The sequence below is a fragment of the Triticum dicoccoides genome, chromosome 3B (assembly GCF_002162155.2).
Source record: "Triticum dicoccoides isolate Atlit2015 ecotype Zavitan chromosome 3B, WEW_v2.0, whole genome shotgun sequence".
Taxonomy (NCBI): Eukaryota; Viridiplantae; Streptophyta; class Magnoliopsida; order Poales; family Poaceae; genus Triticum; species Triticum dicoccoides.
In genome coordinates, this window is record NC_041385.1 from 634,203,905 (window position 1) to 634,223,642 (window position 19,738).

Sequence of the window (19,738 nt, forward strand, 5' to 3'; positions counted from 1 at the left end):
CATGCACCCTGGCCAGCGATGCATGCGGTGCCATGTAGGTAGGCAGGCAGCTGAGGTGGCGCGATGGTGGAGCCTCCACGAAGATCTGCATGCCGCCACGCAGGTGCGTGCTGAGTCGGCCTAGAAGCTGCATGTTGCCACGCAGGTGCCTGTCCGGCTGGTTGGGCTGGCAACTGCATGCGAACGGCGGCGGGGAGTTGGTTGATGCGGGCCTGGCAGTGGCCCTGCTGTTGCCTCTGGCAAGGGTCTTGTCGGGTGGCCCAGCAAGGGTCTTGCCAGGTGGCCCGACAAGGGTCCTGCCGTGGTGTGCTGGCGTCCCCGGCAAGGGTCTTGTCGGGAGTCTTGTGGATTCCTTCGGCAAGGATCTTGGTGAGGATTGTTGCTTCACAATCCTCATCTGATCTTCAGCATTATATGTCTTCACAAAGATCTGCATGCCACCATGGAGGTGCCTCCCGAGCCCTGGTCCAATATGGCCGTTGAGGACCGTGGCTCGAGGGTGGCCCGCTCTGCTGGTGTGGGTGAGCTGCCCCGGCAAGCGCTTGCCGGGGCTTCAGAGGCTGCCCCCGGCAAGGGTCCTTGCCGGGGCAACCTGCTTCGCCCGTCTGTGCTTTGTGGCCTTGGTTCTTGATGTTGCCTTGTTCGTCTTGTGCCCTATTATGCGTGGCCGTGGCGGGTGGCCCTGACTGCCCGTGCACAAGTAAAGGGGTCAAAAGCAAAGCCCCTACTTTTGTACACCGATAGGTGTGGTCAGGTCTGTATTGCCTTCTCTGCTCTCATCCTGCCACACCACAGATGACTTGAAAAAGCCTTTCTACAAAGGTGTTGGGTGGTCGGGGTCGCGCTTAGTGCCCATACGAGCAAGGATGTCAGCTGCCTGATTACTTTCTCGAGCGACATGATGGAACTCAAGCTCGTTGAACTGAGCTGATATTTTTAATATGGCGTTTCGGTATGTCACCATTTTCGGGTCCTTTGCATCGAACTCTCCATTGACTTGGGAAATTGCAAGGTTCAAATCACCGCGCACCTCCAAGTGTTGTATACCCATTGAGACGGTCATGCGAAGACCGTGAAGCAGTGCCTCGTACTCAGCTGCATTGTTCGAGTCCGTATACATAACTTCCAGTATGTAGCGGACTGTGTCCCCGGTAGGGGATGTGAGGATTACACCAGCCCCCAGTCCGGCCAGCATTATGGAGCCATCGAAGTACATAATCCAATTAGAGTATGAGTTGTACTCTTTAGGGAGTTTGGCTTCCGTCCATTCGGCGACGAAGTCGGCCAATAGCTGGGATTTAATGGCCCGGTGTGGCTTGTATATGATCTCGAACGGTAATAGCTTGATGGCCCATTTGGCTATGCGGCCAGTGGCATCCCTGTTATTGATGATGTCATTCAGTGGCTCTTTGGATGCCACTATTACCGAACACTCTTGGAAGTAGTGTCGAAGTTTGTGGGATGCCATGAAGACTGTGTAGCATATCTTCTGATAGTGGGGGTATCGGGATTTGCAAGGTGTAAGAACCTCTGATACGTAGTAAATAGGTTTTTGGGTGGGGAATTTATGTCCCTCCTCCCCTCGTTCGACGATGAGGACGGCGCTGACTATTTGGTTAGTTGCTGAAATGTATAATAACATAGGCTCTCCAACGCCGGGTGCGGCTAAGATTGGGTTGCTTGCAAGAAGGGCCTTGATTTCTTCCAATCCGGCTGTGGCTGCGTCCGTCCATTTGAAGTTGTCAGTGCGGCGCGGTAACTTGTATGGTGGTAATGCTTTTTCTCCTAATTTGGAGATGAATCGGCTTAAGGCCGCTACGCACCCAGCTAGTTTCTGGACCTGCTTTAGGTCTGTTGGTATGGCCAACTGTGCTAGAGCTCAGATCTTGGATGGGTTTGCCTCGATTCCTCTATGGGAAACAATGAACCCCAACAACTTTCCGGCCAGAACTTCGAAGACACATTTTTCTGGATTAAGTCGTATGTCGTATGTTCAGAGATTGTCGAAGGTGAGGCGAAGGTCGTCCACCAGTGACTCGACGTGCTTTGTCTTGATGACCACGTCATCCACGTATGCTTCAACTATTTTTCCTATTTGCTTTTCAAGGCAAGTTTGGATCATACGCTGGTAAGTAGCCCCATCGTTTTTAAGCCCGAAGGGCATGGTGTTGAAGCAAAAGGGACTGTTAGGGGTGATAAATGCAGTTGCAGCCTGGTCTGATTCCTTCATCTTAATCTGATGGTATCCGGAATAGGCGTCGAGGAAACACAGTGAATCGTGTCTTGCAGTTGCGTTAATGATTTGGTCGATGCGAGGCAGTGGGAAGGGATCTTTAGGGCAGGCCTTGTTGAGGTCCTTGAAGTCGACACATAGGCGCCATGATTTGTCCTTTTTAGGTACCATGACCAGGTTGGCTAACCAATCCGGATGCTTGATTTCCCAAATGAACCCAGCCTCTAATTACTTGGCTAGCTCTTCTCCCGTGGCCTGACGCTTGGGTTCGGAGAATCACCGTAGTGTCTGCTTTACGGGCTTGAATCCTTTGATTATGTTGAGACTGTGTTCGACCAGTCTTCGTGGGATGCCAGGCATGTCTGAAGGGTACCAGGCAAAAATATCCCAATTCTCGTGCAGGAATGTGCATAGGGTGATGTCAACTGCCGGATCCAGCTGTCCTCCAATAGATTCTGTTTCATTAGGGCCCATTGGGTGCACTTGGAATTTTACTATTTCTTTGGCTGGCTTGAAAGTGGTGGACTTGGATCTCTTGTCAAGGATCACATCGTCCCTGTCCACCATAGTTCGTAAGGTGGTTAATTCTTCTTCCACTAGGGCTTCAGATAGTGCCTCAAGGGCAAAGGATGCGGTTTTGTTTTCAGCACGAAGGGCTTTGTCCGGGTCGCTTGAGATTGTGATAATTCCATTTGGGCCGGGCATTTTGAGCTTCATATACCCATAATGGGCTATAGCTTGAAAGCATGAGAAAGCGTCCCGGCCGAGGATAGCGTGATACCCACTATTAAAGGGGACCACTGAAAGAGAAACTCTTGGGATCTATAGTTCTCAGGCGTGACGAACACCACATCCAACTTGATTTTTCCCGAGTAGTGTGCCTCTCGACCGGGGATAATACCTTGAAAGGTGGAGTTGCTTTGCTCGATGTGTGACCTATCCGTCTGCATCTTGTCGAGTGTGTCCTCATAGATGAGGTTAAATCTGCTACCGTCGTCCATGAGCACTTTAGTAAGCTGAAAACCATCAATGATGGGGTTTAATACTAAGGCAGCGGGTGCTCGGACTGACCGAGCCTTAGGTTCATCTTCGGCCGTAAAGGTTCTCATCGTGCCGTTCCATGGGCTCATTGCGGTAACTTGATGGACTTTGGCAAGGTCACGGAGCACCCGATTGTGCCGATTATTAGAGGAGAAAGTCTCGAAGACTGTTAGGACGTTGAAGTTGTCCTTCTCCAGTGAGTATCCTTTTGGGGTTGTGGTGAGGATAGCCTCTCCACTTTTTGCTACTTGTCGGAGTGCCCAACAAGCCCGAAGGCTATGGGTTGGGACTATGTATGGACTGGTATGGATCGGGCAGGGTTTGTCCAATAGTTCGTCAAGAACGGACCTGTGCCCAGCGAAGGGCTTGTTCTTCCTGCCCATAGCCCGGTTGTCGGGTGACCCGCCGGGGTATGTTCTTTTAGCCCGGGCCGCACACTGCGTCGAGGTAGGGGCTCCAGTTGATTTTTCTGGGCCCTCCATATGCTTCCATCGCACATTACTTTTGTACTACATGCGATACTCCCATGAAACTGTGTATGTGGCGACGGTCAAGAGAATTCAATATCCCTTTGTTTGTGCAATTACGGTGGAAAACCGAAACTACGTTGTCGTCCGAGCAATCCTTGATCCTGTTTTTAATAAGCAAGAATCTGGCCCAAAAGTGGTCGACTGTTTCCTGGGGCTGCTGCCGCACATACATCAGGTCATATATATCTAGAGGGCCTGAATTTCTTGGAGTATATAGATTGTGGTGGGTGGGTGGATTAAATTTTGGATCCCGTCCCACATTTGTACTTGGAGCCGGTATGGCTTCCGAAGTAACCGGTTTGGGTCCGGTTAAGCGCAAGGGCTCCAGCAATCCTACACCTAAGCCAGAGTCCGACAGGAGTAAAGTCCCTTCCGAAGGGGAAGTAACCGGCTCAGGGGATACGGGGATCCGAACGTACTTGGTCCTCAATATGGGGATGGAAGTGTCTATGGCCGGTTCCTTGACAACCGCCACAAAGTGGGTGATCGGTGCGTGATTAATTTCCCTCTAGCTGGGCTTGAGCCCTATCCGATAATAGTATGTTGAGACCCCCAGGGCGGTGATGCGGTCTAGCAGTTCGTTTAAGGATGAAATATCTACAGGATCCAATTTTTCAGAGTACTTGGGGCTAATGCGAGGATGGTGTACTGCGGCCATGGGAGGAGTTGCGGGTCGACGGCCGCGCGGGCCCTCATGGTGAAACCGTGGAACCATAGGGTCTGCCCTGAAGCCAGGCACCCTCCGGAAATGATGTTGTTGTTGATGACTAGGCGAGCCATAGATCGCTTTTTGTAGGCAGCACAACGGAGCTCTCAGTGAAAGCACCAATGTCGGTGTCAAAAACGGCAGATTTCGGTTAGGGGGGGCCAAGCTGTGTCTCTAAGGATCAATGGTAATAGGAAGCCAAGGGCCATAGTGTTTACCAGGTTTGGGACCTCTTAAGGGAGGTAAAACCCTACTCCTGCTTGATTATATTTCAATGAGTATGAAGATTACAAGAGTTGATCTACCTCGAGATCGTAATGGCTAGCCCTAGATGTCTAGCCTATGAGGATTCTAATGATGGTAAAAAGATAGCCTCTACGGACTAAGCCCCCCAGTTTCATATACACACCAGAGGGGCCTAGGGTTTGTACAAGGTCGGTTCATTATGGAAGAAAACCTCCGGACTCTATTCTTGCCGCCCACATACTGAGAAGTCCCATCCGGACACGGTGGATAATCTTCAGCTTGATCCTGTATGGCCCATGTAACTCGGCCCATACTCCTAGGCTGGACACCTGAGGACCCCCGAATCAAGGACTCCCTCAGTAGCCTCTGAACTTGCCTTCAATGACAATGTAGTATGCGGACGCAAGTCTTCGGCTTTGCAAGGCGCGGGCCCTCAAGGGGTAATCAGTGCCATCAAAGACTGGGGACGCAGCAGAGACCTTGATCATCCTTGCAGTCGACATAGCTAAAACTCCACGTGGTTAAACCGAATCACACAGAACAAGGGAGAACCTGGCTCTGATACCAATTGAAAGTGCTAGTTATCGACTAAAGGGGGGTGAATAGGCGATTTTTATGGAGTCTCCAAAACACGAGACCTTTGAATACAAATGGGTAATACTGAACCTATACGATATGCAGTAGAATGAAAACTACACTAGGCAAGCAATAGTCAAGTTCAGAGAAAACACGAAGACTATCAGCAGCTAGGTAGACAGGATCAGAATGGAAGATAGTATGAAGCCAAACAGATCTAAGTATTCACACAGTGAAGTCAAATGGATCAAGCAGGCAAGCAAAGACTTCACGAAGACAAACTGAAAAGTAAAGAGAGTCGGGGATAGAACCAGTTTGTCGGTGTTCTGGGAACGGGGGTCCCCAGACTTGCCTGCCTGCGGCCTGTGGCGTGGCTCAAGCGGAGGCCCAGTGCAGCCCAACTTCATCAGCTCAAGATCAAGACCCTCGCGAGGGGGAAAGCCTCGCGGGGCGGATGATAGGAAGCTTCCTCAGGAGCAGCCTCATCAGTTAGGCTCGTGAGGAGGCAGAGAGATCAAGGCAGGGGTACCTCACGAGGTGCCCATGACGCAAGCCATGACGACCAAAGCCAGGCGGGCGCCAGGCGGGCGCCGACCTACGCAGTGTCCCTGTTTCCTCTTTGGTGCAAAGGGGGCAAGCATAGGCCAAGGCATCAGACAAAGGTTACCATTTCGGTGCAACGAGACCAAGACTAGCAGAATGGCAGGATGGAGGTCACCGTGAAGCCCAAGATGGCGTCATCATCAAAGTATTTGGCAGTCGAAGACCAACTTTAGTCAGGATAAGTGTACTAGATGTTCCCCTTCAAAATGGCCAATTGTTGGTGCCCTTCCCGCTCAATATTTGGGAAGAGGACCAGGGCCTCTCTACATATATAGGACTAGCCACCACAGTAGGAAGGGGTATCCGAAAACCAACCCTTCCAAAGGGGCAACACCACCACGAGAACATCCCTCGCGAGGCTATTCTTCCTTTGTATTGTCCATCATCAGCCCCTGAGGCAATCCACCACACCACACACTGGAGTAGGGTATTACACCACAATGGTGGCATGAACCATTATAAACCTCGTGTCCCCTGTGTGTTCATCTTTCTAGCCTAGATTCCTTGCAAGGCTTTGAGACGTGAGTTGGTAGGAGAGAGATCTTCGCGCGCACCCAGAGTTCAAACCTCAAGGGTCTGCCAGAACCCGAAATCCGACATTTGGCGCGCTAGGTAGGGGTGCGCCGGAATCGTGTCTTCCACCGTCTTGCATTTCGTCGTCCGTCGCGCCCATGTCTGACGCTCGCCGAACCCGCGCCGAGTGTCAGGCTGCTCTCGTGGCCCATGTCGCCCAGACGGCCCCCATTAGCGGGCCTCCCCGTCGTTCCCTGTCACCTGCCGCCCATGCCGCCACCGGCCCGGCGGGGAACGAGCAGCAGGCGTCGTTGCTGCATCCCTCGGTGCAGCGGGAAGGCCGCACCGCCACCCCGTCGCTGACTCCAGCAGGCTTGTCATCGCACGCTCGTCGCGCTCCCACGGACGCGCACGCCGTGTTGCTCCTAGCACATGAGCTCCTGCACTACCGCAACGTCGACGACCTCTACGATGAGTGGCTCTCTCGCATCACCGAGCTCGTCAGCACCGCAGGATCTCCCCTGCGCCGTCCCTCCCGCTGCAGCACCCTCCGCCCTGCACGGGCAACGCGGCTCCGGAGGCACCTCCGCCTCCTCCTCCTCCTCCTCAAGAAGGCGCCCTGGCCCCAAGGCGCACGGCCCCTGGACGAGACCCGTCGCGTCCAGCGCCCACGCAGCAAGAAAAGAGCTGCCAAGAGGTCCCTCACCCTCAAGAAGGTGCTCGCGTGCTCCCCGCGCCAGCACGCCATGACCGCGCTCCTGCTCCAGCGTGCCAAGACCCCGCACTGCTCCTGGCGGCAGCACTCGGAGACCCCCAAGATCAAGCACTTCGTCAGCAAAGGCCCCCTATGGCCACTGCAGGCTGCCGCACCTTCACCACCGAGCTGCGCAGCGTGGCCTGGCCAGGCAAGTTCAAGCCAGATCTGCCTCCTCTCTATGACGGTACTGCCGACCACGCGGAGTTCCTCTAGCTCTACAAGCTGGGCATCGAGGCGGCCAACGGGGACGAAATGGTCATGGCGAACTGGTTTCCCATGGCGCTCAGGGATGGCGCCCGCACCTGGCTCCTAAACCTGTCTCCCAGCACGATCTCCTCTTGGGACGAGATGCGCACTCGCTTCATCGCCAACTTCCAAGGCACTCGTGACCGGCCCCCGGCCATGAGTGACTTGCACCGCATCAAGCAACAGCCAGGAGAGACCCTACAAAAGTACATCCAGCACTTCAACAACGCCCGCCTCAAGATCCCCAGGGTGACTGAGCAAGCCATCATCTCAGCCTTCTCCGATGGCGTGCGTGACATCAAGATGAAAGAGGAGCTAGCAATCCATGAAGACTTGTGCACATATCTGGAGCTGTTCAACTTGGTGACCAAGTGCGCCAGGGCTGAGGAAGGGCGCCTCTCCCTCCTCGAGCTTCCAGCTGCTGATCCGGAAGAGAAGAAGCCCAAGGTCAAGGACGTGAAGTGCAAAGGAGCGGCTGTGCTCGCAGATGAGCTAGACACCAAGCAAGGCATGGATCAGCCGGAGTCATCCAAGGGCAGCCGGTACTGCGTGTACCACAACCTCCACACCCACAACACCAATGAATGCTAAGAGCTCAGAGCTGTGCGAGATGGACGTATCGGCCGACGCCCCGAGCACAACGATTGGAGCTATGGCCGAGGAGGAGGAAGAGGTGGAGGACGATGGGAAGACCGTGGCTCTCGCCAAGGGTGGCATGACTGACCTCGCGAGGACCGTTGGCAGGACCAGCCTCGCAAGGGAGGTTGGAGGGATCAGCCTTGTGAGGATCGCCTGCAAGGCAACGCAGGCCTCCCTCTTCTGCCACCACAGCCCAGGAGGAATGAAGACCAGCATCAGGACGAGGGGGCTGGGGGCTTCTAGGAGCCGCGTGCAATCGCTTGCATCCTAGGCGGAGCTGAAGCCCCAGCCTCTCAGCGTATCTTCAAGAAGTTTGCTCGTGAGGTGAATGCCGTCCTCCCGAAGCTCGAGGCTTCGCTCCCTCTCAGGTGGTCCACGTGTGCCATCACGTTCAGCTCAGCGGATCAGCTCAAGTGCGCAGCAGCAGTTGGGGTCCTCCCAATGCTCTGTTCCCCAGTCATCAGCAATGTGCAGGTCACCAGGACCCTCATCGATGGTGGAGCGAGGCTCAACATTCTGTCTGTCAAAACATTCAACAATCTCCAAGTGTCGTATGATCAACTCTAGCCAACCAAGCCTTTCTGAGGAGTCACTGATGGTTCTACCACCCCGATAGGGTAGGTCCGCCTCCCTGTCACCTTCGGACAGCGCAAGAACTACCATACTGAGCTCATTGACTTTGACGTCGCCCACATTCGCCTGCCGTACAACACCATCCTCGGGTAACCGGCCCTGGCCAAGTTCATGGCAGTGACTCACCATGGCTACAATGTCCTCAAGATGCCAGGAAGCGGTGGAGTCATCACAGTCCCCTGTGAGGAAAAGGATGCAGTGTGTTCTCTTGAGCGTGCCTTCCAGGCCGCGGCAATCGAAGACCCAGATCACAGGAGCGGGAGCCTTCCCGAGGCAGTCCCTAAGAAGAAGAAGACCTCACCTGGCCCAAACCATCAGGAGGCAGGCACCTCTAGAGGCGTTGCATCAGGATCCGCGCTCGTTCAAGGGGCACCACCCTCTGTCGCATAGGGAGGCGCGCCCGACGCCCTCCTCGGGCAAGGCACGGGGGCTCTCTCCTGGAGGGCTACCGACTTTGCCAAGGTCACGAGGGAGGCACTCGGGCACCACTTGGAAGCGTGCTTCAAAGCATGTTTCCCTCAGGAAGCTATGAGGCAAGGAGGGCCAAACCCTCAGGAGTTCATCGCAAGAAACACTCAGGAGCTGCAGGAGTCAAGAGTCATGCGCGGCAGCCACCGCTTACCCGTCGTAGCCCCCGATCCAGGCGAGGATGGTGCGCTGCGTGTCTGCATCGATGTGCCAGGGCTTAACCGAGCCACGTCTCAGGAGCGCCTCTGGCCCTCGCGCGTGGGATGTTGCGAGGGTCCACCTCACAGCTACGTTCGCATGCCTCTCGGCCTGCCGAATGTGGCCGCTGCTCATCAGCGCCTGCTGAGGAGCATTCTGGAGGCTTAGGAGGTCAGGCATTGCGCGGTCCTGTCAGAGATGGAGATGGTCCTCGAGGACCCGCCGGCGCCCCCGGAGCCTCCCGAGGCTCCTGGTCCCGGGAGCTCGTGAGGATCAGCTTCCTCACCGCACGTCGTCCGCTACTTCAGCATTCCTTCATCTCCAACGGTATCAGGTGACATCTTTCAAAGTTCCATTTTCAGCTGGGAGCGCCCCCAGGGCTGCATCATTCCCAGGCCGCGTGGGTCCGTCCCTGTGGCATGTATCTCTTTTGTCCATGTCTTTAGGTTACCTTGTTGGGGGCGCCCCTCGGGCCGCATTATCCCCAAGCCGCTCGGGCCTGACCCAGTGGCATGTATCTTTCCTGCATCTATCTAGGTTGTGTGCCTCGCATACTTAACCCGCTATGATCATCATCTGATGCCTCCCACGGCACCCCCTTTTTTTTCTTCATGCTGATTGCTTACAAGTTAAAAGGGGGGCACCTGAGCATCGCGACTCACAGGCTCTTACTAGCTCTCAGCCCTCACCTCCTGGCCTTGTCCACAGCATCGCGACCTGGCATGCCAGTGACGGCTGAGCTTGCTCGAGGGCCGGGACCTGAGGACATAGAGCGTTGGCATCTGACCAATCTTGCAGGAGCATACTACAAACAAAGGCCCAGAGCTAGGCGCAACCCGCCTTGAGGTAGGGCCCCGTGAGTCCCGCGCTGGCTCACGGGTGCCCAGATACACCTCGTCAAGCCCTACCGTGCCAGCCACGTGTCAGCACGGGGTTGTACACGCCCCGGGGGCTCCTCCCGAAGGGGGGCCCCGTCCCACGTACCAGTGGAAGCACCATGCTCTGGGCTGGCTGACGACACTGCCGAGGAGCGGCTATGCCCGTACACATACGGAAGCGCTATCCTCCGCGCTGGTGATAAACAACTGGGGGCGGCCCACTGCCGCATCAACCTCAGGGAGCCCAGAGCTTAGTGTCCGGCCCTATCGTAATGCCTCCCCGCGGGAGCGCCACGCGAGGGGGCTGGACACGGGGGCTACTTCCGGGCCATGCCCGGGCACACGCCACCTAGCCAGGTCCCTCGGGCCTCGTTCGTTGTGCGCCCCTCCCCGAGCGGAGCCAAGGTACGAAGACCGTTTGAGCGTAAAGGGGGACTCCTGAGCATCGTGACTCAGGAGCCTAACTGGTCACGTAGCCCCTCACTCCTTAGTCCCGTCCTGGTTTCCGGTCGAGGCTAACAGCGGCTAAGGTATGCGCGGGCCGGGCCCTGCCGACGTAGAACGACAAATCCACTCCTATGCCTTCCTTCCCTACTTGTTGTTTGCACGTCAAGGGGGACTCCTGAGCATCGCGACTCAGGAGCTTAACTGGTCACGTATCCCCTTACTCCTTGGTCCCGTCCTAGTTTCCGGTCGGGGCTAACGGCGGCTGAGGTATGCACGGGGCCGGGCCCTGCCGACGTAGAACACAAGCAAATAGGAGGATAAAATGCAAATTCTAGGGAATTCAAAAGAAAATATTACAGGCCATAGGTTGGTTTTGCAATGCCAAACACAAGTTTAAACGCCTCCACGAGGCATGATGCATGTTGCAGGAATTGAAACAGGACAGAAGCCACGAAGGGATCACTTTCCGGCGCCGCCGCCGCTTGTGGTGAGGTTGCGCTGGGCGGCTCCACCTCCTGAAGCCGCGGAGCTGGCAGCATCGCGCCCGGGCCTAGTGCTGAAGGTGCAGAACCTTCCCAGCAAGGCCTCAGCTCGGCCCTTCACAGCCTCAGCAGCAGTAGCAGCAAGCTCGCTGCTCACAGGTTCCAGTAGGCTGTCAAGGTCGACATTGGGGTCGTGAAGGTAGACGTAGCGGAGGACACGCGTCAGCGCCGCAGAAGAAAGGACACGCGCCTCGGCCTCGGCCATGGGACCAAGGCCGCCTGCGACATCTTCAAGTGCACGGACCAGAAAGGGAAGTAGCTCGGCGGGGCCGTCCTCTACGCTAGCCAACAGCTTCTCTAAGCTGCCATCATAAAGCGTCTTCAGCGCGACGCGAGCTTTCTCCTCCAGCTTCGCGAAGGCCACTCGATCCTCAGCCAGGACCTTCGCCTTACCGTCCAGCTCGATCCTCTCCGCCTTCAGCGCCTGCTCCAGCATCTCCAACCGGCCACGACGGTCATCGAGCTCAGCGTCCCGGTCCCTGACGGCAGCTTCCCGAGCCTTCATCTCCTTCTCCTTCTCCTGGCGGCCGAGGAACTCCTTGGCGAGCTTGTCACGCAGGCCTTGCAGCTCGTCCTCCAGCGCCTTGCATCGGCCCCGGGCATCCACAACGTCACCCAATTCAGCGTCGCGAGCGGCCTTGGCCTGGGAGGAGGCTTGTTTCTCCTCATCGAAGGCCGACACAGCCTGGCTCAGCGCCGCTCGGACGGAGGCGTCAGAGCGGACCCAGCCAGAGGCTAGCTCCAGGCGCCCGTCCACCAGGCGGGGGTCGGCGCCTTGGAGATCTTCCCACAGCCGGCTTAATTCAGTAGAGGCGCAGTCCAGGACGGTGGAAGGAGTGAGGAAAGCAGCAGTCGGCGAAGTAGGAGGAGAAGACGGCAACATGATCATAGCATCAAGCGTCGGGGCCTTCTGAGCCCTGGCGGCCTTAGCAACAGGGTCAAGCCATGCCGCCTCGGGAGTCGCCTGGGTCGTGGGGGCTGGATCCACACCAGGGCGCCCCACCTGGTCTCGCGAGGACGACCGGGCAGGGGAGGCACGAGCCTCGCCGCCTCCTTTCCCCGCAGATGAAGGCGCTACCCCGGCAGGCGAACTCGCCCCAAGCAGGGCCGTCGAGGCCCCTTTCAACCATTTTGCTGCAGGCACCGGCCTAGCCAAAAGGATGCATACGTCAAGCCTTGGCGACCGAAATAGGAAGCAAAACATGAATCAAGCATTTACTGGTTGTCGTTCGCGGACTCAAGCAGCCTCCGGCCAAACTTGAAGCCCGAAAGCCTACTGCTAGGGTCAACCTTGGGACGTCCGGAAGCAGAAGGCGCGTCGGGAGGGCTGGAGCTAGCCTCAGACCGCCCCGGGACCAGAGCAGACCCTCGGGGAACCAGCCCCGTCCTGTCCTTCCTCGGGACCAAGGGCGAGTCCTCCCCTTCTCGCCTGGCACCGGCCTCATCGTTGTCCGGCATGGAGCGGAGGGCGCGGGACCTGCGCCAAGGGAAGGACTCCCCTGACTCCTCGCTGGATGCCTCAGAGTCGAGCTCTTCTTCCTCCTCCTCTTCTTCCTCCTCCCCCCCCCCCACTGGAGTCATCGGAGGACACATTCACCGTCGCCAACGCCGCCAGATCCTCGGGTGCTTCCGCTGGCACCAGCCCCTCCCTCCCGTTGAAGGTGGGCATGGCATTTGTCGGATTTCGGGGTTCCGGCAGACCCTTGAGGTTCAAACACTAGGGTGTGTGCGGAAGTTTCGCCTTCTACCTACCCGTTCTTCACCGAATCGCTAGGATCTAAACTACAAGAAGAACAACACAGGAGACACAGGATTTATACTGGTTCAGGCCACCATTGCGGTGTAATACCCTACTCCAGTGTGTGGCGTGGTGGATTGCCTCTTGGGCTGATGATGAACAATACAAGGAAGAACAGCCTCGCGAGGGTCTGTTCTTGTGGTCTCTCTCTTTTTGCCGGTCGGATGGATCGATCTCTCTACCCTGTGGGTGGCTAGTCCTATTTATAGGTGAAGGCCCTGGGCCTCTTCCCAAATATTGAGCGGGAAGGGCGCCAACAATTGGCCAATTTGAAGGGGAACATCTAGTACACTTATCCTGACTAAAGTTGGTCCTCACCTGTCAAAGGCTCTGGTGGTGACGCCGACTTGGGCTCCACGGTGACCTCCATCCTGCCGTTGGACTGGTCTTGGTCTTGTTGCACCGAAATGGATGCCTTTGCTCGATGCTCCCGCCTGCGCTTGCTCCCCTTGCACCAAAGAGGAAATAAGGACACTGCACGGGCTGGCGCCCGGCAGGCGCCGTTGGTCGTCATGGCTTGCGTCATGGGCACCTCGCGAGGTACCCCGCCTTGAACTCTCTGCCTCATCGTGAGCCAGCCTGATGAGGCTGTGCCTGAGGAAGCTCCTTGTCGTTCACCCCGCGAGGCTTGGCCCCTCGCGAGGGTCTTGAGCTTGCTTTGATGAAGATGGGCCGTGCTGGGCCCCCTTTGAGCCACGCCGCAGGCCACGGGTAGGCAAGTCTGGAGACCCCCATTCCCAGAACGCCGACAGTAGCCCTGGGGCCCAAGGCGCGCCCGGACTTGGCCGAGCAGAGAGGCGAAAGGGCAAGTGCGAAGCGTCGCGGGCCCTAACAGCCTGCGGCCTTGCGCGCCACGTGGCGGTTGATTGGACGTGGGCGTCTCCGCTCCCCCACAACGCCTTGGCAACTGCACGAACTGACAAGTCCCTGCATGCAAAAATGGGTCATGGTTACCTGCGATCGTGGAAGCCGACAGTTGGCCTCCTCCGGCTATAAGTATGGAACAGCGCGAGCCATTCCAGTTCATCTTCCTCTGCTATTCCTCCTCCTCTTCATCTTCTCCATTGCCCCGCCTTGCCGAAATGGCTCCGATCCGCCGGTTCTCCGCAGAGAAGAAGGGAAAGCCCCCCGAGAGGGTCCTGACCCGCTCCCGCCAAAGAAGCGGTTGGTCCTCTGCCGCTGAGATGAGGGTGCGCGGCAGGAGGTGTCGAGGCCTTGGTGCGAGCGACCGCTGCCAGGGTTTTCGCTACCTTGTACGCCCACCTTGAAGGCCCTGCAGGAGCTGACGCCGAGCGCCATGGGCGACGCCGTCGTCGGTGCCGGCGGGTCACAGCGGTGCACGTTGTTCCTCCCGGAATCCACGCCGAGGGCTCCTCCCAAGAGTTTGTGCTCCATGCCGCCATGCCTCCTCGATCTTGGATTTGCCTCCCTCCTTCCTTCGCCTTTGAGATCCCGTCGAGGGGGCCTTTCAGGCTCCGGCTGCAGCACGCCGACTGCCAGGCCCCCGCGACCGATGCGGATGTTGAGGTCGTCGCTCCAGGTAAGGTCTTCGTGACCCATGGCTGGGGCGAGATCGCCCGGGTTTGTGGGGCGAGGGGCGCCCTTGTGATCCACCTAGAGTTCGATGGCGCTTCCGTGATGCTCTTCAAGGTCTTCAACGAAGAAGGGCGTCGGCTGGAGTGCTGCCCCAGAGGCAGCGGCCGGAGCTCCGGAGCGGCGAGGACTAGGCCTGCCACTCGCCCTTCCAGCAGCTCCTCCGGTGGCAGCGGACGCCTCGAAGGATCCAGCGGCTCCGCTGAGCCCTTCGCGACTCCGGAGACGAGCGACGATAGCTACGAGCCCCCTAGCCTGCGCAGCTCTCGGAGCAGGACGGGCTCATTAGGCCACCGCTGTCTCTGATCTGGATGAGGTTGGCGCTGGTGCCTGATGGCCCACTGTTGATGATGGCGTCTGCCGCGACGGTTTCTGTAGTTAGGACTCCTTAGGATATGCATCTTTTTTCCCTGCGAGGAGCCAAGAACACACCCAGTGGGAGGCTTGTAAGGTGTCTGTAGCTCCTTTTGTCAATATGATCCTCATTATGAAGCAGTGCGAAGTGGTTATTCCTTCTTAGCTTAGTTTCTTCTTGTCAGACCTCGTGAGGGCTTGGTGCTCTGCGCCGACGGGTCCCAGTCCCAAGGCGGCTTCAGCCGTCGCTGGTACGCCAGGTCGCGATGCCGTGGTCAAGGCCAGGAGGTGAGCTGCCCGGGGCCCGATAAGAGCCCCTTAGTCGTGATGCTCAGGAGGTCTCCCTTGGCGCTCAAGCAGCCATCATTCGGTGAGAAGGGAGAGCGACGTTGCTAAGATGGAATGGTATTAGGTGCGGAGACGGTGCTGCAATAGCTAGTGTTCCCGGAGAGTGACTTATCTCGAGGGTCAGGAACGCTTCATGGTGCGGCGCTAAGTCCGTGTCTTGGCCGTCGGAGGGTTGTTTGGCGAGGTCGTCACGTGCTTCTCTCCCCTCGCCTTCGCTCCCCTTTTTGCTCTACGTCCTCGGGTCCTGGCCCTTGAGCGAGTCTCAGCCGTCGCTGGTATGCCAGGTCGCGATGCCATGGACATGGCCAGAGGGTGAGGGCTGGAGAACCAGTAGGAGCCCTGAGTCGTGATGCTCAGGTACCCCCCCTTTAACATGCAAGCGGTTTGCGTGGACGAGGGTGAAGAAGACACTGTGAGGGCCTCGCATGACGATGTTCCTGGGGGGAACCCTGCAGGCTCATCACACAAAAAACGAGAGTTCGTCGCGACAAACGACGGTTAACCGTTAGTTGCCTTGGAGAGGCGGTGAGGCACGAAAGGCCTAGCGAGGTGTGCTGGTTCACCCGTGATCCAGCTCGGGACTCACGGGGCCTCACCCCAAGGCGGGTTGCGCCTAGCTCTGGGCCTTATCTTGGATTGTGTTCCTGCAAATTTGGCTAGATGCTGATGCTTTACGTCCTCGGGTCCTAGCTCTCGGGCTGGTCTCAGCCGTCGCTGGTATGCCGGGGCGCGATGTCGTGGGCAGACCAGAGGGTGAGGGCTGGAGAGCCGGTAGGAGCCCTGAGTCATGATGCTCAGGCACCCCCCCTTTAACGCGCAAGCTGGGTTAGATGACAAAACTCTACGTCCTCGGGTCCCGGCTCTCGGGCTGGTCTCAGCCATCGCTGGTGTGCCGGGGCGCGATGCCGTGGGAAGACCAGAGGGTGAGGGCCCGAGAGCCGGTAGGAGCCCTGAGTCGCGATGCTCAGGCACCCCCCCTTTAACGCCCAAGCTTGCGACATCCATGAATAAAAAAGGTACCATGAACCGGCACCAAATAACAAGCATGATGGGTCGAAAACACGGCCCTAAGATAAATGCAAGAGGGGTACATGCCACTGGGTCTGACCCGAGCGGCTTGGGGATAATGCAGCCCGAGCGGCGCCCCCCAGCAGAGTGAGCTAAGAACATGAAATAAAAGAGATACATGCCACAGGGACGGACCCACGCAGCCTGGGAATAATGCAGCCCTGGGGGCGCTCCCAGCTGGAAATGAAACTAGAAAGATGTCACCTGATGACGCTGAACACGAAGGGGTGTTGATGCAGCAGACTTGGTGGGCTGCGGGAGCAGATCCTCACGAGCCCCAAGGCCCTGGGGCCTCGGGAGGCTCCGGAGGCGCTGGTGGCTCCTCACGGACCGTCTCCATCTCCACCAGGGCTGCGGAACGCCTGACCTCTTGAGCCTCCAGGATGGCCCTCATGATGCGCCGGTACGCAGCAGCCGCGTTCGGCAAGCCGTAAGGCATGCGAACGTAACTGTGGGGCGGGCCCTCGCAGCGTCCCACTCGCGAAGGCCAGAGGCGCTCCTGAGACGCGGCTTGGTTGAGCCCTGGTATGTCGATGCATATGCGCAGCCCACCATACTCGCCTGGATAGGCGGCCACAGCGGGTAAGCGGCGGCTGCCTCTCTTGACCCTTGACTCCTGTAGATCCTGAATGGCCTTGCTGACAAACTCCTGAGGGTTTGGCCCTCCTTGCCTTGCTCCTTATTGATGGACACGTGCTTCGAAGCACGCCTCCACGCGGTGCCCAAGCGCCTCCCTCGTGACCTTGGCGAGGTCGAGGCCCTCCAGGGGAGAGCCCCCGAGCCCTGCGTGAGGAGGGCGCCAGGCGCGCTTCCCTATGCGATGGCAGGAGGTTCCCCCTGAGCAGGCGCGGGCCCAGAGGGACCTGCCTCCTGAGGGGCCGGGCCGGTCGATGTCTTCTTCTTCTTGGGGGCGGCCTCGGGAAGCCTCCTGCTTCCACGGTCCGGGTCTTCCAGCGATGCAGCCTGAAAGGCTCTCTCCAGGGAGCAAACTATGTCTCTCTCTTCGCAGGGCACCGTGATGACTCCGCCACTTCCTGGCATCTTGAGGACGTTGTAGTCGTGGTGGGTCACGACCATGAACTTGGCCAGCGCTGGGTACCCGAGGATGGCGTTGTACGACAGGGGAATGTGGGCGACGTCGAAGTCGATGAGCTCGGTGCGGTAGTTGTCGCGTGCCCCGAAGGTGACAGGGAGGCGGACCTGCCCAATCGGGACCATGGAGCCGTCGGTGACTCCGGAGAAAGGCTTGGTGGGCTGAAGCTGACTGTAGGGTACTTGGAGATTGTTGAATGTTTCCACGGATAGGACGTTGAGCCCTGCCCCGCCATCGATGAGGGTCTTGGTGACTAGCACGTTGCTGATGATTGGGGAACAAAGCATCGGGAGGACTCTGGCTGTGGCCGCGCACTTGAGCTGATCCGCTGAGCTGAACGTGATGGCGCACGCCGACCACCTGAGAGGGCGCGTGGCCTCGAGCTTGGGGAGGACTGCATTCACTTCACGGGCGAACTGCTTGAAGTTGCGTTGAGAGGCTGGGGCTTGAGCTCCGCCTAGGATGCAGGCAATCGCACGTGGTTCCTGGAAGCCCCCAGCCCCTTCGTCCTGATGACGTTCCTCATTTCTCCTTGGCTACGGCGGTAGCAGAGGGAGGTCTGCGTTACCTTGCGGGCGATCCTCGCGAGGCTGATCCCTCTAGCCTCCCTCGGGAGGCGGGTCCTGCCAGCGATCCTCGCGAGGTTGGTCGTGCCACCCTTGACGTGGGCCGCGGTCTTCCCAGTGTCCTACGTTCCTTCCTCCTCCTCGCCCGTAGCCCCGGTCGTTGCGGTCGGGACGCTGGCCAGTCCGTCCTTCACGCACGGCCCTGAGCTCTTGGCATTCATTGGTGTTATGGGTGTGGAGGTCGTGGTACACGCAGTACCGACTGCCCTTGGAGGATTTCGGCTGATCTCTGCCCCACTTGGTGTCTGGTTCTGCCACGAGTACGGCAGCCCCCTTGCTCTTCACGTCCTTGGCCTTGGGCTTCTTCTCTTCAGGGTCTGCGGCAGGCAATTCGAGGAGGGAGAGACGCCCTTCCTCAGCCCTGGCGCACTTGGTCGTCAGGTTGAACAGCTCCAAGGAAGTGCACAGATCTTCATGCATTGCGAGCTCCTCCTTCATCTTGACGTCATGCACGCCGTCAGAGAATGCTGAGATGATGGCCTCCTCGGTCACCTTGGGAATCTTGAGGCGTGCGTTGTTGAAGCATTGGATGTACTTCTGCAAGGTTTCCCCCAGTTGTTGCTTGATGCGGCGCATGTCGCTCATGGCGGGTGGCCGGTCGCGAGTACCGTGGAAGTTGGCGATGAAGCGGGTGCGCATCTCGTCCCAGGAGGAGATCGTGCCTGGGGCCAGGTTCAGAAACCAGGTGCGGGCCCCGTCCTTGAGAGCCATGGGAAACCAGTTCGCCATGACCTTCTCATCTCCGTTGGCAGCCTCGATGCCCAGCTCGTAGAGCTGGAGGAACTCTGCAGGGTCTGTCGTGCCGTCGTAGCGAGGAGGCAGGTCTGGCTTGAACTTGTCGGGCCACGCGATGGTGCGTAGCTCGGTGGTGATGGCACGGCAGCCCGCTGTGGTGTAACGCCCCGGATTCAATGCGCCAGATGTCTGCCAGTTATTCGCCGTCATTTCCATGTCATTTGCTTGCATGTTGCATTTTATCATGTCATCATGTGCATTTCATTTTGCATACGTGTTCATCTCATGCATCCGAGCTTGTTCCCCGTTGTCCGTTTTGCAATCCGGCACTCCTATGCCCTCCGGCGTCCCCCTTTTTGTCTCTCGTTGTGAGCGGGTGTTAAACTTTCTTGGAATGGCCCGAGGTTTACCAAGCGGCCTTGGTATAGCACCGGTAGACCGCCTATCATGTTTCGTGCCATTTGGAGGTCATTTGATACTCCAACGGTTAACCGCGCAGCTCGAGACCCCCCCTTTCTCTTTGCAGCCCAACATCCTTCCAAACTGGCCCAAAACCCATCTAAGTCACTTCCATGCTCTCGGTCGTTCGATCACGATCGTGTGGGCGAAAATCGTGCCTCATTTGGGCACTCCTATCTCCCTCTACCTATAAGTATGCCTCCCCCTCCGAAATTCGCAGTCCAAAACCCTAGTCCTCTTCCTCCTGCCGCCACCGGACACGTCCGTGACGGCCAAACACGTCCGCCCAGCTCCCCCTGTCCACTCAGCGGCCGCCACGTGGCACTTCGCCTCCGCCCCGCCACCGCGGCCCGCCAGGCCCATCGCGGGCCCGCGCGAGCCCGCACGCCGCCGCCGCTCAGCCCGAGC